Genomic DNA, 20,437 nt, shown 5'->3' with positions numbered 1-20,437 from the left:
CAGATGCTTAGTTGGGCTCTGTGCCATGGAGTGGCACAAAGAGGAGGAGGAGACTGAGAGAGCCAGATATGTGGCCCCGTATTGTTATGCATGATAGGGTTAGGGTTAGTATGTAACTAACACGCAACAGCGCATTCGTTACATTCTGAATTGTCTCCCCACACATTCCCATATTCATCCTACTGTCAGTTGCTGAACAATTGTATTTATTTTATTTAACCTTTATTTTACCAGGGAAGTCCCATTGAGATTAAGAACCTCTTTTTCTAGGGAGCCCTGGCCAAGATGCAGCAATAAAAATACAGTTACGGTATAACAAATACATTAATTAAAACAGGTACATGTGAAGGAGGCTGTCTCAAGTGCTCTGTCTGGCTTTAAAGTCATTTAATGTGATCAGTTCTGTAAGTTTCCAGTCCTTTTGCAAAGTGTTCCATGAAGAAGGGGCAGAGAAGGTGAAGGACCTTTTTCCAGTTTCAGTGCGGACATAAGGAACAGAGAGTAGCAAATGTTCGTTGGAACGCAAACCATAAGAATCAACACTTCTCTGTGTGATTAAGTTACAGATGTACGAGGGCAGTAATCCAAGCATGGCCTTATAAATAAAAGTATACCAGTGGACCAACCTCCTGGTGGACAAAGGCCATCTCACTCGAGAATACAGTTCACAATGATGAGTCAGGGTCCTACAGTTTGTAATGAACCTCAAGGAAGCATGATATACAGAATCAATCTTTCTCAGGCACTGAGCTGAAGCATTCATATATAACAGGTCACCATAATCTAAAATAGATAAAAAAAGTTGCAGTAACAAGGCGCTTTTTAACCTCAAAAGAAAAACATTTATTTCGAAAGAAAAATCCCAGTTTCAATTTGAGTTTCTTCACAAGATTCTCTATGTGGGGTTTAAAGGTAAGAGTGTCGTCAAGCAAGATACCAAGATATTTGTATGAATGAACCACCACAATTTCATTTCCCTCAAGTTTGGACACTGTAGGGGCAGTTTGAGGACCTTTTCTAGAATTTGAAAATAACATGAATTTAGTTTTGTCAGAGTTAAGGACAAGTTTTAGCTGCAGCAGTTTGTGCTCTACCACATCAAAAGCTTTTTGCAAAGATTTGACAGCATTGACCGGGGATGAACCAAAGCAGTAAATGATGTCCTAAATCATTTACATACATGATAAACAACAAAGGTCCCAATACAGAACCCTGCGGCACCCCTTTGTGAATACTCATAAATTCAGAACACAAAGCATCACATTTAATACACTGGCTCCTGTCACTCAAATAATTTGTGAACCAGGAAACTACATCATCTGACAGCCTATGCTTTAAGACAAGGTGATCCACAGTGTCAAAGGCTTTTGACAAATCAATGAAGAGCGCTGCACAGTACTGATTTTTATCAAGAGCAGTCAATATATCATTGGTCACTTTTGTGACATAACGAGGGCAAGTCATGAATGCCACATTCACATTCAGACATTCTTGGCTGCTGATCATGAATGTGATGATTTGAGGCAGAGGCATCAGGTGTTCTCAGGAACTGCTGCAACCTGTTACCACGCGTAACAGTTAATGGCATGTGTTGGTGGAGATTATCAGGAACCATTACGCACGGTCAAGAATAATGTTCCGTATTGTTGCGCACAACACCGCATTCGATACATTCCGAATTGTCTCCCCATACATCCCCATATACATCCTACCCTTAGTTGCTGAACAATTCAGATTACTCCAGGTTTCTCCTCAAAATCCACAACAGAAGAACTTTGTGACTGCATGCTTAGTTGGGCTCTGTGCCATGGAGTGGCGCAGAGAGGAGGAGGAGACTGAGAGAGCCAGATGTGTGGCTCCACGCGGCTCTCATTCTCACTTGTTTTTCCAACCATCAGGTGCAGCAGCGGCAGGTGGAACACCCGCAGGAACGCACTGATGAGCATTGGAAGGGACTTGCTAGATGACTTTGGTGTCACTTGTCCGACTTCGTCATATTGCAGCACTGAAACTGACTGCGGTGCAGCAGACTTAATTGTGTGCACGTCAGAGAAGGATGCTGTCACGCTCTATTACAAAATGTAAATAAAAAAAAGAATAACATGATTTGCAAAATCCTTTTCAACCTATACGAGGGCTGTTAGAAAAGTATCCGACCTTTTTATTTTTTGCAAAAACCTGATGGATTTGAATCACATGTGCTTGCATGAGCCAACCTTGAACCTTGGTGCGCATGCGTGAATTTTTTCACGCCTGTTGATTGTGTCATTTGCTTGTAAGCAGCCTTTGTGTAAGGACATGCTGTGTGCTTAGTGGATTTTCATTGCGAGGAAAATGTCGGAACGACTGGAGCAGCGCTGCATCAAATTTTGCCAGAAACTGGGCGACAGCCAGGTGGAAACCATTTGGAAGATTCAGACGGCTTTCGGTGACGATCCTATGGGCATCACACAGATTAAGGAGCGTTACAACCGGTTTAAAGATGGCCGCACAACGGTGGGAGAGCGAGCCGCGCTCTGGGCAGCCTCAACATGCTGAAATGACCAGATCATTTCCAAAGTGAACGCTGTGGTGATGTAGGACCGTCGTATGACTAAATCAAATCAAATCAAATCAATTTCATTTATATAGCGCCAAATCACAACAAACAGTTGCCCCAAGGCGCTTTATATTGCAAGGCAAAAGCCATACAATAATTACGGAAAAACCCAACAGTCAAAATGACCCCCTGTGATGAAGCACTTGCCGACAGTGGGAAGGAAAAACTCCCTTTTAACAGGAAGAAACCTCCAGCAGAACCAGGCTCAGGGAGGGGCAGTCTCCTGCTGGGACTGGTTGGGGCTGAGGGAGAGAACCAGGAAAAGACATGCTGTGGAGGGGAGCAGAGATCAATCACTAATGATTAAATGCAGAGTGGTGCATACAGAGCAAAAAGAGAAAGAAACACTCAGTGAATCATGGGAACCCCCCAGCAGTCTAAGTCTATAGCAACATAACTAAGGGATGGTTCAGAGTCACCTGATCCAGCCCTAACTATAAGCTTTAGCAAAAAGGAAAGTTTTAAGCCTAATCTTTAAAGTAGAGAGGGTGTCTGTCTCCCTGATCCGAATTGGGAACTGGTTCCAGAGGAGAGGAGCCTGAATGCTGAAGGCTCTGCCTCCCATTCTACTCTTACAAACCCTAGGAACTACAAGTAAGCCTGCAGTCTGAGAGCGAAGCGCTCTATTGAGATGATATGGTACTATGAGGTCCCAAAGATAAGATGGGACCTGATTATTCAAAACCTTACAAGTAAGAAGAAGAATTTTAAATTATATTCTAGAATTAACAGGAAGCCAATGAAGAGAGGCCAATATGGGTGAGATATGCTCTCTCCTTCTAGTCCCTGTCAGCACTCTAGCTGCAGCATTTTGAATTAACTGAAGACTTTTCAGGGAACTTTTAGGACAACCTCATAATAATGAATTACAATAGTCCAGCCTAGAGGAAATAAATGCATGACTTAGTTTTTCAGCATCACTCTGAGACAAGACCTTTCTAATTTAGAGATATTGCGCAAATGCAAAAAAGCAGTCCTACAGATTTGTTTACATTGCGCATTGATGACATATCCTGATCAAAAATGACTCCAAGATTTCTCACAGTATTACTAGAGGTCAGGGTAATGCCATCCAGAGTAAGGATCTGGTTAGACACCATGTTTCTAAGATTTATGGGGCCAAGTACAATAACTTCAGTTTATCTGAGTTTAAAAGCAGGAAATTAGAGGTCATCCATGTTCCTTTATGTCTGTAAGACAATCCTGCAGTTTAGCTAATTGGTGTGTGTCCTCTGGCTTCATGGATAGATAAAGCTGGTATCATCTGCGTAACAATGAAAATTTAAGCAACTGCTGTCTAATAATACTGCCTAAGGGAGGCATGTATAAAGTGAATAAATTGGCCCTAGCACAGACCTTGTGGAACTCCATAATTAACCTTAGTCTGTGAAGAAGATTCCCCATTTACATGAACAAATTGTAATCTATTAGATAAATATGATTCAAACCACCGCAGTGCAGTGCCTTTAATACCTATGACATGCTCTAATCTCTGTAATAAAATTTTATGGTCAACAGTATCAAAAGCAGCACTGAGGTCTAACAGGACAAGCACAGAGATGAGTCCACTATCTGAGGCCAAAAGAAGATCATTGTAACCTTCACTAATGCTGTTTCTGTACTATGATGAATTCTAAAACCTGACTGAAACTCTTCAAATAGACCATTCCTCTGCAGATGATCAGTTAGCTGTTTTACAACTACCCTTTCAAGAATTTTTGAGAGAAAAGGAAGGTTGGAGATTGGCCTATAATTAGCTAAGATAGCTGGGTCAAGTGATGGCTTTTTAAGTAATGGTTTTAATTACTGCCACACTTAAAAGCCTGTGGTACCTACCCAACTAATAAAGATAGATTGATCATATTAAGATCGAAGCATTAATTAATGGTAGGGCTTCCTTGAGCAGCCTGGTAGGAATGGGTTTCTAATAGACATGTTGATAGTTTGGAGGAAGTAACTAATGAAATAACTCAGACAGAATCGGAGAGAAAGAGTCTAACCAAATAACGGCATCACTGAAAGCAGCCAAAGATAACGATATGTCTTTGGGATGGTTATGAGTAATTTTTTCTCTAATAGTTAAAATTTATTAGCAAAGAAAGTCATGAAGTCATTACTAGTTAAAGTTAAAGGAATACTTTGGCTCAATAAAGCTCTGAGTCTTTGTCAGCCTGGCTACAGTGCTGAAAAGAAATCTGGGGTTGTTCTTATTTTCTTCAATAAGTGATGAGTAGTAAGATGTCCTAGCTTTACGGAGGGCTTTTTTATAGAGCAACAGACTCTTTTTCCAGGCTAAGTGAAGATCTTCTACATTAGTGAGATGCCATTTCCTCTCCAACTTATGGCTTATCTGCTTTAAGCTGCGAGTTTGTGAGTTATACCACGGAGTCAGGCACTTCTGATTTGAGGCTCTCTTTTTCAGAGGAGCTACAGCATCCAAAGTTGTCCTCAATGAAGATATAAAACTATTGATGAGATAATCTATCTCACTCACAGAGTTTAGGTAGCTACTCTGCCCTGTGTTGGTATATGGCATTGGAGAACATAAAGAAGGAATCATATCCTTAAACCTAGTTACAGCGCTTTCTGAAGACTTCTACTGTAATGAAACTTATTCCCCACTGCTGGGTAGTCCATCACAGTAAATGTAATGTTATTAAGAAATTATCAGACAGAAGGGGGTTTTCAGGGAATACTGTTAATTATTCAATTTCCATACCATAAGTCTGAACAAGATCTAAGGTATGATTAAAGTGGTGGGTGGACTCATTTACATTTTGAGCAAAGCCATTTGAGTCTAACAATAGATTAAATGCAGCATTGAGGCTGTCATTCTCAGCATCTCTGTGGATGTTAAAATCGCCCACTATAATTATCTTATCTGAGCTAAGCACTAAGTCAGACAAAAGGTCTGAAAATTCACAGAGAAACTCACAGTAACGACCAGGTGGACGATAGATAACAACAAATAAACTGGTTTTTGGGACTTCCAATTTGGATGGACAAGACTAAGAGTCAAGCTTTCAAATGAATTAAAGCTCTGTCTGGGTTTTTGATTAATTAATAAGCTGGAGTGGAAGATTGCTGCTAATCCTCCGCCTCGGCCCGTGCTACGAGCGTTCTGGCAGTTAGTGTGACTCGGGGGTGTTGACTCATTTAAACTAACATATTCATCCTGCTGTAACCAGGTTTCTGTAAGGCAGAATAAATCAATATGTTGATCAATTATTATATCATTTACTAACAGGGACTTAGAAGAGAGAGACCTAATGTTTAATAAACCACATTTAACTGTTTTAGTCTGTGGTACAGTTGAAAGTGCTATGTTATTTTTTCTTTTTGAATTTTTATGCTTAAATAGATTTTTGCTGGTTATTGGTGATCTGGGAGCAGGCACCATCTCTACGGGGATGGGGTAATGAGGGGATGGCAGGGGGAGAGAAGCTGCAGAGAGGTGTGTAAGACTACAACTCTGCTTCCTGGTCCCAACCGTGGGTAGTCACGGTTTGGAAGATTTAATAAAATTGGCCAGATTTCTAGAAATGAGAGCTGCTCCATCCAAAGTAGGATGGATGCCGTCTCTCCTAACAAGACCAGGTTTTCCCCAGAAGCTTTGCCAATTATCTATGAAGCCCACCTCATTTTTTGGACACCACTCAGACAGCCAGCAATTCAAGGAGAACATGCGGCTAAACATGTCACTCCTGGTCCGATTGGGAAAACTAGACTACAGGTTTATGTCCTTATAAACCTAGATTGTCCTCACAATTCAGGTTTGGTTAGCCATATGTGTGTGTATGGTTGACTCCCTGTTAAACCTAGTTTGTCCTCATAATTAATGTTTATGTCAACCCTTGTGTGTGTGTGTGTGTGTATGGTTGATGTCCACATAATCCCAGGATGTCCTATTAATTCATAATTGAGGCGTGTGTGTGTATGGTTCACGTCCTTATAAACTCAGACTGTCCTCACAATCAAGCTGAAGATAGGCGTGTGTACGGTTTATGTCCTTATAAACCTAGATTGTCCTCACAATTAAGGTTTGGTTAGATGTATGTGTATGGTTGACTCCCTGATAAACCTAGTTTGTTCTCATAATTAATGTTTATGTCAACCCTTGTGTGTGTGTATGGGTTGATGTCCACATAATCCCAGGATGTCCTATTAATTCATAATTGAGGCGTGTGTGTGTGTATGGTTCACGTCCTTATAAACTCAGACTGTCCTCACAATCAAGCTGTAGATAGGTGTGTGTGTGTGTGTATGGTTTATGTCCTTATAAACCTAGTTTGTCCTCATAATTAAGGTTTATGTCAACCCTTGTGTGTGTGTATGGTTGATGTCCACATAATCCTGGAATGTCCCGTTAATTCATAATTGAATCAAGAAACGCCTACTGCCGCCCCCGTCCTTATAACACTGTGTGGTGTCAGGTCTTAATATCTCTGGACTCTTTCATTATATTTGAATACCGAGTAGTGGGAATTTTAGCCCACATTTTTAGAAGCTGTTTGATACCTCTCACTCATGTCTAACACAACAGGAAGGGTGTGTCCCCATAATGCAGGATCATACTGGTTTGTGAAAAAAGTCCTCATAAACCACCCGTACCTGTATGTGTGTGTGTGTGTGTGTGTGTGTGTGTGTGTGTGTGTGTGGTTTATTCTTCTTGCCAGAAGTACATAACAAAATGTTCCCAGTAGTTTAATGTTTGGAGCGAATTCAGATAATTCAGAAGACTAAAAGACTGACAGGAAACAGACTTCAATTTTAGATGTTGTATTCAAAGATAATCCCTTCACGAAACACAGAGTTGCTACAACAGCTTTCAAGCTGCTCACACAGCACTCTGCCTGCCTCTTCCACCTGTACTCAACCTCGCACCCAGGTAGACAACCCTTGCCCTAAGTGTGGATCAGTAAAGTTATGTGATTGGTTGAAAAATGTTGCATTTGACATTTATATGTGGCATGTGTAAAAGTAAAACTGTGTCTTGTCTGTGTAGTGTTGTAAGCTAAAGAATAGTATAGATCATGGCATCCCAGAGGACATATGAACTTATACATGCTGTCCAACAATAACAAAATGGAGATGAGCAAAAAAATGTTGTAGCAATGAAAAGAATGCATTATGTCCTGCAGGCTTAAAATGGTCATGAGCACTTTAAAGCAGATGGGGACAGAAAGAGCTCAGAAGGGTTAATGATGGGTCAGTGCAACCTGGTTTACTAGAAATGCTGCTATAATCAAACAGGAACAACCCTGCACATCAACATGAGTTGTTCATAATTACGTTTTCTATGAAAATGATGCCATTGTTTGTATGCTGACTGTAAATTGTGACAGGTAAACATAAATGAGTTGCATTGATGCAACAGTACTTATATGGTACGTGTACCCTGGTCACTCCGGATCCAGCTGGTTTTCCACATTTCCTGCCTCAAACCAGTCAGTTCTAGTCCTTTGTGCCCTCCAGCTCCTGCTCCGCCTCCTGTCTGGATCATCAACGGCCACCCGGTCTGGACTGTTCGAAGATCCTTGATGTCCGGCATATCTGGTGGGACTGGGAGGATTATGGGCCTGAAGACACCTCCTGGGTGCGGTGGGGCCTTATTTGACCCATCCCCCCTCCACAACTTCTACCGGGAGCATCGCACTGTCCAGGTCAGTCACCGGGAGCTCCCGTTGGGTGTGAGGGGGGGGGGGGGTGTCTGTTTGTGTGTCACCTTGGATCCTGTCTGCCTCTCTCACGCTCTCCTCTCTGTCTCCAGGTGGTGCACTGTGGAGCTGATTGGACACACCTGTACGTCATCTGCTCACTGGCATGAAAACCCTGGTTCTTCACTGCTTCATATCGCCAGGAACTCAGCGTTCCTACCTGGTAACCTGGCCTCCCTATCTCCGTACAGTGGTCCCTCGCTATAACAGTGGTTCACCTTTTGCCGGGCCTCCTCGCAGTTTCCACATATTTTTTAGTGCAATTTTGCATGTTTTTTTTTTTTTTAACAGCACATTGTGTTCTGCTCCTTATCAGGTGGGCTGGTCGCAGCACCGGTGGCATCACTGCGAATGCTCTCACGTGCCTCCGATGTGCTTACTGAGTCTGCGGGCTCGGTAAACACAGCAGCGGGCCACTCACACGCCCTCCTGTCCTGCTGTGCGGAGCATCGCCAAATCTGGCAACAGGTCCAGAGACTACGCTCGCTGTTTTGATACGGATGTTGACCGCAGCCGCAGAGCTCCGTGGCCACCGAGAGAGGACTTGGATTCTTTGCGGGTCCCGCATCCGTACCCTCCGGGAGGCAGTGAGTGAAGGGAGAGTTCTGCGTAGTGTCCGTTTATAATCTTCTCACCCAGAAGAAAAAAGAGAGTGTTACACAGGAGAGAAAAGTGAGAAAATGTTAATGCCTGTTTGAGAAAAAGTGTATAAAGTGTGTAGTGAGGGGTTTTACAGCCTTAAGACATCTATAATAATTGCAAAAAAATAGCACTGACTACTTCGCGGATTTCACTTATCGTGGGTTATTTTTAGAACGTAACTTCAAATGAACGTCAAACCACACACACACTGATTTTTTTTTTTTTTTTTTTTACACATTTGTGGAGGTATTTACATACATACAGATTGCTAGAAGCATTTGTGGATCTGTTTACTCCCACAGATTGTTTTACGCATTTGTGCATCTGTTTAACCACACACACACACACACACCCAACACACACACAAACACACACACAACATCAAAATACGCACTTTGAAAAATATTTTTTGCTACAATAATCGCCCCATACCCCACCATATAGTGGTACCATCAGGTCCGGGACAGTCCCACTCCACCCTTAGAATGTCTGGAGAGAGTTCTTTGAAAAACAGAACATTATATGATTAATAATTTTTGATTCTGGGAAGCTGACTGGCCAGATTCACTACACATAACCCCAAAATGTTTTAGTTAATTTGTTCATGCATTCATTCATTCATTCATTTTGTCTATACCTGCTTACTCTAATCAAGGGCCACTGGGGAAGGGGTGGGAGATTGACCTTATCCCAGCAGTCATAGGGTGTGAAGCTGTGTACAAGATCACCCATTGGTTCATTTGTTTCAAGTTAATTTCCCTCATAAAAGACAAAGCATATTAAGTATACTAAACTACTTCACTAAATGCTTTGCTAAAGTTAATCTGATCACAACAGTCCAATGTTGTTTAAGGGGTGAATCCACCGTGATATGCTAGGCAGCACACAACAACCATGCAAACTTGCCTCAAAGACGTGTGTCTTAAGTAGGTAGCAGTATGTCATCCATCCATCCATCCATTTTCTTCCGCTTTATCCGGAGTCGGGTTGCGGGGGCAGCAGCTCAAGCAAAGCCGCCCAGATCTCCCGATCCACACACACCTCCCCCAGCTCCTCCGTTAGAACCCAGAGGCATTCGCAAGCCAGCCCAGAGATGTAGTCCCTCCAGCGTGTCCTGCGTTTTCCCCAGGGCCTCCTCCCAATGGGACATGCCCAGAACACCTCTCCAGCGAGGCGTCCAGGGGGCATCCGGAAAAGATGCCCGAGCCACCTCAACTGGCTCCTTTCGACATGGAGGAGCAGCAGCTCGACTCCAAGCTCCAACGTGCACTGGAAACAGGTATGACTTACTACCGGCAATGCGAACCAAGCTCCTGCTGCGGCCGTACAGGGACCGGATAGCCCTTAGCAAAGGACCCTGGACCCCGTACTCCCAGAGCAACCCCCCCCCCCCCACAGTTTTATCTGAGTTTAAAAGCAGGAAATTAGAGGTCATCCATGTCTTTATGTCTGTAAGACAATCCTGCAGTTTAGCTAATTGGTGTGTGTCCTCTGGCTTCATGGATAGATAAAGCTGGGTATCATCTGCGTAACAATGAAAATTTAAGCAATGCTGTCTAATAATACTGCCTAAGGGAGGCATGTATAAAGTGAATAAAATTGGCCCTAGCACAGAACCTTGTGGAACTCCATAATTAACCTTAGTCTGTGAAGAAGATTCCCCATTTACATGAACAAATTGTAATCTATTAGATAAATATGATTCAAACCACCGCAGTGCAGTGCCTTTAATACCTATGACATGCTCTAATCTCTGTAATAAAATTTTATGGTCAACAGTATCAAAAGCAGCACTGAGGTCTAACAGGACAAGCACAGAGATGAGTCCACTATCTGAGGCCAAAAGAAGATCATTTGTAACCTTCACTAATGCTGTTTCTGTACTATGATGAATTCTAAACCCTGACTGAAACTCTTCAAATAGATCATTCCTCTGCAGATGATCAGTTAGCTGTTTTACAACTACCCTTTCAAGAATTTTGGAGAGAAAAGGAAGGTTGGAGATTGGCCTATAATTAGCTAAGATAGCTGGGTCAAGTGATGGCTTTTTAAGTAATGGTTTAATTACTGCCACCTTAAAAGCCTGTGGTACATACCCAACTAATAAAGATAGATTGATCATATTTAAGATCGAAGCATTAATTAATGGTAGGGCTTCCTTGAGCAGCCTGGTAGGAATGGGTTCTAATAGACATGTTGATAGTTTGGAGGAAGTAACTAATGAAAATAACTCAGACAGAATCGGAGAGAAAGAGTCTAACCAAATAACGGCATCACTGAAAGCAGCCAAAGATAACGATATGTCTTTGGGATGGTTATGAGTAATTTTTTCTCTAATAGTTAAAATTTTATTAGCAAAGAAAGTCATGAAGTCATTACTAGTTAAAGTTAAAGGAATACTTGGCTCAATAAAGCTCTGAGTCTTTGTCAGCCTGGCTACAGTGCTGAAAAGAAACCTGGGGTTGTTCTTATTTTCTTCAATAAGTGATGAGTAGTAAGATGTCCTAGCTTTACGGAGGGCTTTTTTATAGAGCAACAGACTCTTTTTCCAGGCTAAGTGAAGATCTTCTACATTAGTGAGATGCCATTTCCTCTCCAACTTATGGCTTATCTGCTTTAAGCTGCGAGTTTGTGAGTTATACCACGGAGTCAGGCACTTCTGATTTGAGGCTCTCTTTTTCAGAGGAGCTACAGCATCCAAAGTTGTCCTCAATGAAGATATAAAACTATTGATGAGATAATCTATCTCACTCACAGAGTTTAGGTAGCTACTCTGCCCTGTGTTGGTATATGGCATTGGAGAACATAAAGAAGGAATCATATCCTTAAACCTAGTTACAGCGCTTTCTGAAAGACTTCTACTGTAATGAACTTATTCCCCACTGCTGGGTAGTCCATCACAGTAAATGTAAATGTTATTAAGAAATTATCAGACAGAAGGGGGTTTTCAGGGAATACTGTTAATTATTCAATTTCCATACCATAAGTCTGAACAAGATCTAAGGTATGATTAAAGTGGTGGGTGGACTCATTTACATTTTGAGCAAAGCCATTGAGTCTAACAATAGATTAAATGCAGCATTGAGGCTGTCATTCTCAGCATCTCTGTGGATGTTAAAATCGCCCACTATAATTATCTTATCTGAGCTAAGCACTAAGTCAGACAAAAGGTCTGAAAATTCACAGAGAAACTCACAGTAACGACCAGGTGGACGATAGATAACAACAAATAAAACTGGTTTTTGGGACTTCCAATTTGGATGGACAAGACTAAGAGTCAAGCTTTCAATGAATTAAAGCTCTGGTCTGGGTTTTGATTAATTAATAAGCTGGAGTGGAAGATTGCTGCTAATCCTCCGCCTCGGCCCGTGCTACGAGCGTTCTGGCAGTTAGTGTGACTCGGGGTGTTGACTCATTTAAACTAACATATTCATCCTGCTGTAACCAGGTTTCTGTAAGGCAGAATAAATCAATATGTTGATCAATTATTATATCATTTACTAACAGGGACTTAGAAGAGAGAGACCTAATGTTTAATAAACCACATTTAACTGTTTTAGTCTGTGGTACAGTTGAAAGTGCTATGTTTATTTTTCTTTTTGAATTTTATGCTTAAATAGATTTTTGCTGGTTATTGGTGATCTGGGAGCAGGCACCATCTCTACGGGATGGGGTAATGAGGGGATGGCAGGGGGAGAGAAGCTGCAGAGAGGTGTGTAAGACTACAACTCTGCTTCCTGGTCCCAACCGTGGGTAGTCACGGTTTGGAAGATTTAATAAAATTGGCCAGATTTCTAGAAATGAGAGCTGCTCCATCCAAAGTAGGATGGATGCCGTCTCTCCTAACAAGACCAGGTTTTCCCCAGAAGCTTTGCCAATTATCTATGAAGCCCACCTCATTTTTTGGACACCACTCAGACAGCCAGCAATTCAAGGAGAACATGCGGCTAAACATGTCACTCCTGGTCCGATTGGGAAAACTAGACTACAGGTTTATGTCCTTATAAACCTAGATTGTCCTCACAATTCAGGTTTGGTTAGCCATATGTGTGTGTATGGTTGACTCCCTGTTAAACCTAGTTTGTCCTCATAATTAATGTTTATGTCAACCCTTGTGTGTGTGTGTGTGTGTATGGTTGATGTCCACATAATCCCAGGATGTCCTATTAATTCATAATTGAGGCGTGTGTGTGTATGGTTCACGTCCTTATAAACTCAGACTGTCCTCACAATCAAGCTGAAGATAGGCGTGTGTACGGTTTATGTCCTTATAAACCTAGATTGTCCTCACAATTAAGGTTTGGTTAGATGTATGTGTATGGTTGACTCCCTGATAAACCTAGTTTGTTCTCATAATTAATGTTTATGTCAACCCTTGTGTGTGTGTATGGTTGATGTCCACATAATCCCAGGATGTCCTATTAATTCATAATTGAGGCGTGTGTGTGTGTATGGTTCACGTCCTTATAAACTCAGACTGTCCTCACAATCAAGCTGTAGATAGGTGTGTGTGTGTGTGTGTGTATGGTTTATGTCCTTATAAACCTAGTTTGTCCTCATAATTAAGGTTTATGTCAACCCTTGTGTGTGTGTATGGTTGATGTCCACATAATCCTGGAATGTCCCGTTAATTCATAATTGAATCAAGAAACGCCTACTGCCGCCCCCGTCCTTATAACACTGTGTGGTGTCAGGTCTTAATATCTCTGGACTCTTTCATTATATTTGAATACCGAGTAGTGGGAATTTTAGCCCACATTTTTAGAAGCTGTTTGATACCTCTCACTCATGTCTAACACAACAGGAAGGGTGTGTCCCCATAATGCAGGATCATACTGGTTTGTGAAAAAAGTCCTCATAAACCACCCGTACCTGTGTGTGTGTGTGTGTGTGTGTGTGTGGTTTATTCTTCTTGCCAGAAGTACATAACAAAATGTTCCCAGTAGTTTAATGTTTGGAGCGAATTCAGATAATTCAGAAGACTAAAAGACTGACAGGAAACAGACTTCAATTTTAGATGTTGTATTCAAAGATAATCCCTTCACGAAACACAGAGTTGCTACAACAGCTTTCAAGCTGCTCACACAGCACTCTGCCTGCCTCTTCCACCTGTACTCAACCTCGCACCCAGGTAGACAACCCTTGCCCTAAGTGTGGATCAGTAAAGTTATGTGATTGGTTGAAAAATGTTGCATTTGACATTTATATGTGGCATGTGTAAAAGTAAAACTGTGTCTTGTCTGTGTAGTGTTGTAAGCTAAAGAATAGTATAGATCATGGCATCCCAGAGGACATATGAACTTATACATGCTGTCCAACAATAACAAAATGGAGATGAGCAAAAAATGTTGTAGCAATGAAAAGAATGCATTATGTCCTGCAGGCTTAAAATGGTCATGAGCACTTTAAAGCAGATGGGGACAGAAAGAGCTCAGAAGGGTTAATGATGGGTCAGTGCAACCTGGTTTACTAGAAATGCTGCTATAATCAAACAGGACAACCCTGCACATCAACATGAGTTGTTCATAATTACGTTTTCTATGAAATGATGCCATTGTTTGTATGCTGACTGTAAATTGTGACAGGTAAACATAAATGAGTTGCATTGATGCAACAGTACTTATATGGTACGTTGTACCCTGGTCACTCCGGATCCAGCTGGTTTTCCACATTTCCTGCCTCAAACCAGTCAGTTCTAGTCCTTTGTGCCCTCCAGCTCCTGCTCCGCCTCCTGTCTGGATCATCAACGGCCACCCGGTCTGGACTGTTCGCAGATCCTTGATGTCCGGCATATCTGGTGGACTGGGAGGATTATGGGCCTGAAGAACACTCCTGGGTGCGGTGGGGCCTTATTTTGACCCATCCCCCCTCCACAACTTCTACCGGGAGCATCCTCACTGTCCAGGTCAGTCACCGGGGAGCTCCCGTTGGGTGTGTGTGGGGGGGGGTGTCTGTTGTGTGTCACCTTGGATCCTGTCTGCCTCTCTCACCTCTCCTCTCTGTCTCCAGGTGGTGCACTGTGGAGCTGATTGGACACACCTGTACGTCATCTGCTCACTGGCATGAAAACCCTGGTTCTTCACTGCTTCATCGCCAGGAACTCAGCGTTCCTACCTGGTAACCTGGCCTCCCTATCTCCGTACAGTGGTCCCTCGCTATAACGTGGTTCACCTTTTGCGGCCTCGCAGTTTCACAGATTTTTTTAGTGCAATTTTGCATGTTTTTTTTTTTTTTAACAGCACATTGTGTTCTGCATCCTTATCAGGTGGGCTGGTCGCAGCACCGGTTGGCATCACTGCGAATGCTCTCACTGCCTCCGATGTGCTTACTGAGTCTGTGGGCTCGGTAAACGCAGCAGCGGGCCACTCACACCGCCCTCCTGTCTGCTGTGCGGAGCATCGCCAAATCTGGCAACAGGTCCAGAGACTACGCTCGCTGTTTTGATACGGATGTTGACCGCAGCCGCAGAGCTCCGTGGCCACCGAGAGAGGACTTGGATTCTTTGCGGGTCCCGCATCCGTACCTCCGGAGGCAGTGAGTGAAGGGAGAGTTCTGCGTGTGTCCGTTTATAATCTTCTCACCCAGAAGAAAAAAGAGAGTGTTTACACAGGAGAGAAAAGTGAGAAAATGTTAATGCCTGTTTGAGAAAAGTGTATAAAGTGTGTAGTGAGGGGTTTTACAGCCTTAATACATCTATAATAATTGCAAAAAAATAGCACTGACTACTTCGCGGATTTCACTTATCGTGGGTTATTTTTAGAACGTAACTTCAAATGAACGTCAAACACACACACACTGATTTTTTTTTTTTTTTTTTTTACACATTTGTGGATGTATTTACATACATACAGATTGCTATAAGCATTTGTGGATCTGTTTACTCACACAGATTGTTTTACGCATTTGTGCATCTGTTTACACACACACACACACACATTTTCTATACCTGCTTACTCTAATCAAGGGCCACTGGGGAGAGGGGTGGGAGATTGACCTTATCCCAGCAGTCATAGGGTGTGAAGCTGTGTACAAGATCACCCATTGGTTCATTTGTTTCAAGTTAATTTCCCTCATAAAAGACAAAGCATATTAAGTATACTAAACTACTTCACTAAATGCTTTGCTAAAGTTAATCTGATCACAACAGTCCAATGTTGTTTAAGGGGTGAATCCACCAGTGATATGCTAGGCAGCACACAACAACCATGCAAACTTGCCTCAAAGACGTGTGTCTTAAGTAGGTAGCAGTATGTCATCCATCCATCCATCCATTTTCTTCCGCTTTATCCGGAGTCGGGTTGCGGGGGCAGCAGCTCAAGCAAAGCCGCCCAGATCTCCCGATCCACACACACCTCCCCCAGCTCCTCCGTTAGAACCCAGAGGCATTCGCAAGCCAGCCCAGAGATGTAGTCCCTCCAGCGTGTCCTGCGTTTTCCCCAGGGCCTCCTCCCAATGGGACATGCCCAGAACACCTCTCCAGCGAGGCGTCCAGGGGGCATCCGGAAAAGATGCCCGAGCCACCTCAACTGGCTCCTTTCGACATGGAGGAGCAGCAGCTCGACTCCAAGCTCCAACGTGCACTGGAAACAGGTATGACTTACTACCGGCAATGCGAACCAAGCTCCTGCTGCGGCTGTACAGGGACCGGATAGCCCTTAGCAAAGGACCCTGGACCCCGTACTCCCAGAGCAACCCCCCCCCACAGGGTGCCCTAAAAAGCACACGTGGACTGGTTGGGCGAACTCCCACAACCAGTAGCAGTGTGTCAGAGGTTTTAAAAAAGGGGACCAGGACTATGACACAAGTTCACAACAGAGGGCATTGTTGTGCCCAAAAGAATGGGTCTTTATCATATAAAAGCTTTTGTTCATTCATTTATTTTCTACAACCGCCTATTCTAAATAAGACTCATGGGGGGTCTGGAGCCTATCCCAGCTGATATTAGCTGTCTATTACAGGGCCACAAACAGACAGACAAACACATTCACACACATTCACACTCGTACCTACGGTAAAGTGTACAATTCATCTAACCTGCATGTCTTTGAAAGTAGGAGGTTGCCGGAGCACCTGCACGGAAGACACCTAAACACAGGGAGAACATGGAAACTCCAGACAGAAAAGACTAGGTGGGTAGTGATCCCGCAACCTTCTTGCTGTGAGGCAGCAGTGCTAACCACTAAGCAATCCAGTGCCATAAAAACTTTTCTTTCCACAGTAAAATTGGCATGGCATTGTTCTTTTTGGGTGAGCTCACATTTTGCAGTGTGGACTGCGCTGAGGGCATTACACCCACAAAATCTGATTTGTATGAATAGGGTGAGTGCTTCGGGCTGTGGCCATGGTGCAGGACTGCCTGACTGACAGAGGTATTTTGTGGTGTAGTTCAGCTGGGATCATGCCCCAGCCCAGGCATGGAAAAGATAAAATACTGATGAGTCCATTATTCTGTGGACTGAGTGCCCACTTGAATGGAGATTTTCTGCAGCACAATTCAGCTGTCTACCAAAACCATGTTAGCAAAAACGCACAGGAGTGACAAAGTCCAATTTAATACAGTCTTCAACTCATTCAGCAACATTAAAAATGGGTCCGATTTCTCACCTTATCCTCACATTATTATCTATTTTAAAATAGACAGATGGATGATATGTTTCAACAAGAAAATAGAAGTCACTTTCTGTAATCATGAATGATAATATTTAAGGCTAACACCTGCTTCCTTTCTTAGATGAAGTCATCCTGTAAATTGTTATAAAAGGGAGTGACTGACACACAGATATTGTCATTCTGCCATTCTTATTTAAATAAGAATTATTTTAATAAATAAATATTTTTATCAAATCCTAGTATTCATGTCTGCCAGAGACAAAACATTGTTGTAAAACAGTGAGTGATGCCAAAAGAAAGATTTCAGTAAAGTTTTGACCACATTTCCTTGAGATGCAAAAATATAATCTATGGAATGACAGTACTTGCAAAATTGATCAGTCTGTTGGGAACACTGCACATTCTATTCCAAATCAAAAAATGAAAAAAAAAAAAATTTACAGAAAGTGAAGAAAAAGGAATAGCAGTGTTTGCAGAGCCAGGTGACTGGATGCTACTGGAGTCGTTTGGCCACTTCCATAAGCACTGTTCGTCTTCGATCAGATAAAAGTTAGAGTGTATCAATCTCTCACAAGTTGTCCACTGTCTGAATCGCCCAGACCACGTGGCGAGGGGTACAAGGTGCGAGGGCAATTTGGTGAGGGAGTTTATCATGTAAATTTTGTGGGCTGTTCAAAAATCAAGAAACACAACTGAGGTGAGGGGACGGTGATCTGCTGCAAACCTCGTGCCAAACTGCACAAATTTCATCACGGATGCCACTCATAGGCTGTCGCAGTCCAGTGAGATGCTACCCTGATAATGCATGACTAAAACATTCCTTTTTTTAACCCTCTGGGGCCGACGCCGTCGTATATGACGGCTAAGACCAAGCTTTACTAAATTATAAATAACTTTTTAATGATATGAGATAGAAACTTACTTTTTTTCTGAAAGGTTAACTCCGCGGACTTTTGAGCCAGCCATCCGCCATCTTTGTACTCCTCATAGAAGCTGTGTGATGACGTGCGCAATGTGTGTCCAATCGGAATTGGTTTACCGTCACATGGTTTTACAAAATCCAATCGTAGGGCAGATTTACCTCACGTGAAAAGCCAAAGATCGTTTTCAGGAGTGATATGTTACTAGTTGGCCCGTTTGAATAGCCCCCTGGGTGCTCCAATGAGTACAAACTATTAGTACATACTCAGTGTGCCCTGCGCCATTACGCACAGCGATCCCTGAAAGTAGACGGAGAGCCTCTGATGACAATCTCACATGAAAGCTGTTTTAGGCAAAAAAAAAAAAAAAAAAAAAAAAAAAATATATATATATATATATATATATATATATATATATATATATTTCACACAAGACCTCAAATTACCTTTATAAAGTGTCAAAACAGTTGTTTATTAATATAGTTTGCTGTGTGTTTTGAATAAATGTGTGTGGCAAATTATTTTCCGCTTCTTTTTTCTTTCTTATTTTTGTTTATGAATCTTTATTCCACTTATAAAACACAACAAAAGCATATATACTCTGAAAGCACAGGTTGTCCTGAAAAAAGAGACATAAAACTTGATTGTGGGATGCAGGGAGAGCTGTTAACAGCAATAATAAAACATTTATGCCAGGCGAGTGAACTGTCCAAAAAATGCCCTCGGACCCCAGAGGGTTAAACTCTTTTCTCAACGCCCACAAGCATCAAATGATTAAAAACACACTTGGCTGTTGGCTGCGCCCACTTCCATTTTTTTTTTTTTTTTTTTTTTTTTGTCTGGGCAATCATTAGTGGAGCATACACAATTGCAAAGTCCAGCTCAGGAGCAGACACTCATTTTTTTTTTTTTTTTCAAAAATACAACACTACATGCTCCTGCAAAGTTCTACCAGTCAGTGAAGCCTGCAGCTCCATGGACAGTGAGAAACAATTAAAATATTTCCACATCGATCACAAAATTGTTTGGTCAGATATCACCAGTGGTCAGCAGTCTTTTGATGAAAATGAAATGACAACAATTTTAAACATTTGCAGCAATGTTGCACAAGTGATTGGGAACACAGTGTTTGGGCGCACCATTAATATTGGCATAACTGTGTGTCTGCAGTTCTCCATGTAATATGGAGTTGTGTCAGGAAGGTGTCAGGATTTGGGTTTTGTTTTCGGTTTTCTGGTTTCTGTTTGGTTTTGTTGAGTCTCTTGCCGGGGTTTTTACTATTGGGGACTATCTGTTCCTTTCTCTCTTGTCTCTCTCTGCTGACTCTTGGTGGTGGGTGTTTCCCTTGCTCTCTGGTCACGCCCCCCTTCTGGTTCATTCCACGCACACCTGTTCTCAACCAGCATCTCATCACCTGGGTGTATTTAAGTCACTCAGTTCTCTTGGTTCTTCGCCAGATTAATGCACCTAGTGCCTTCTCTCCAGCTATGTTTGTATTCTCGACCTGCTTGCCTCGTGTGTTCTGACTACCTGCCAGTATCCTCGATCACGCCTTTGCCTGATGTTTTTGGTTTTGTTATTCTTGTTGGACTGTTTTACTGTGTACCGGACCTCGTTTACTGTTTCAGTAAACTGCTTTTACCTACAGAGCTTGTTGTCAGAGTCCTGCATTTGCATCCAGCCAAACCAGTTATCCAGACCTGATAGAAGGGTATCCATGTAGCAGAGGTGTCAAGTAACGGAGTACAAATACTTCGTTACTGTACTTAAGTACACTTTTTAGGTATCTATACTTTACTCCATTACTTATTTTTCTGCCTACTTCTGACTTCTACTTATTACATTTTCACACAAGTATCTGTACTTTCTATTACTTACATTTTTAAAACAAACAGCCTCGTTACTCTTGGCTTCAGTTTAATGTTTATATATATATATATATATATATA

The sequence above is a fragment of the Thalassophryne amazonica genome, chromosome 7 (assembly GCF_902500255.1).
Source record: "Thalassophryne amazonica chromosome 7, fThaAma1.1, whole genome shotgun sequence".
In the NCBI taxonomy this organism is placed as follows: domain Eukaryota; kingdom Metazoa; phylum Chordata; class Actinopteri; order Batrachoidiformes; family Batrachoididae; genus Thalassophryne; species Thalassophryne amazonica.
The sequence above is the reverse complement of the archived record's forward strand: the minus strand, read 5'-3'. Positions refer to the sequence as shown.